Source organism: Chaetura pelagica, unplaced genomic scaffold (genome assembly GCF_000747805.2).
Source record: "Chaetura pelagica isolate M959 unplaced genomic scaffold, ChaPel_1.0 scaffold69, whole genome shotgun sequence".
NCBI classification, from domain to species: domain Eukaryota; kingdom Metazoa; phylum Chordata; class Aves; order Apodiformes; family Apodidae; genus Chaetura; species Chaetura pelagica.
In genome coordinates this window covers 13,107,628-13,108,837 of record NW_009970724.1, presented here as the reverse complement: position 1 = coordinate 13,108,837, position 1,210 = coordinate 13,107,628, and positions in this window count along the sequence as shown.

Genomic DNA, 1,210 nt, shown 5'->3' with positions numbered 1-1,210 from the left:
AAGTAGTTTTAAACTGCTTGAAAGACTTACAAAAGTATTTAAATAACAGCGTTCTAAACAAAGCAATGGACAAGACCCACACAGGTTTCTCCTAGGCCTGTCGTACGTTACAGGCCAGTTTTGTCTTAGCTTTTCAAGGAAGTAACTGCAAGTATAAAGTCCTTCCTGCCAAAGACAGATGTAAAATCACAGTTCAAAAGTCTAGGAAATCATTAATGGGACAAGTAAAAAGGAACATCGGTACAGGCCTACAAATTAGTTAAAATGTACAATACAATATACAAGCAAAGAATTTAGAAGGACCGCATTGTGAGGAAGCCCTTTTGTTGAGATTTTCAGCTCTAAAAAATTATTACTTAAACAAAATGTATTAGAGTTTTCAGACAACATTTAAGAAGGGCCTGGAATCTCTTAACTGATTTTTTTGAGCTGCAAGACTGAGCACGTTCTTCCAAATTCTGAGATGGCTGCGCAGCTCTCCATGGCAACCCAGGATGCAGGCACCCTGCAGCCTGCTGGCAAGAATCTAACAACAGCGCATTCGGCTAAAAAAGCTTCTAAGGCTAAAGGAAGGCTGCAACTTTAAGGTGGGGTATAATCTGTATCTTTTCAAACAGGTCAACAAAGAAATAAAGGATTGCTGAATAACTATGCTCCTCCATTCAAAAACTGGATAAGAAAAACAATGGTAGGAACTAGACCAGCAAAGGCTCTAGTCTCGTAGGTAACTAAGACTAGGTGTGGTATAATTTGAGGTCAGATACGACATAACATAATGTTAACTCCAATTCATTAAGTTTGGAGCTTTTTCCCTGTGTACTTCACTCTTCACAGTATGCTCGCAGCTCTTTTTTTCATGTCACATTAATAAGCCTGTTTCATTCCCCCCCTTTAAGACTATATTTACTATTTATTGCCCATATCTATCTTGCTAAGCACAGCACAGTTGATTAAAGATATCCGATGTAATATCTTCTTCTACTAACGCAGAGAAACAGGGTGATCTTTCCATACCATACAAACAATAAAGGATGGCTGAATGGCCATGTCTCGCTTTCGTTTCCAAATATGTGAAGCTGACGACTGACAGAAGTACCCCTTAAAGTCAAAACACTCGGCCTCAGACACCAAGAGCGGCCTTCCAAAGCCCCCCGCACGGTGAGCTTAGTCCCCAGCCCCTCGGGCCGCTCAGAAGGGCTCGGCGATCGAG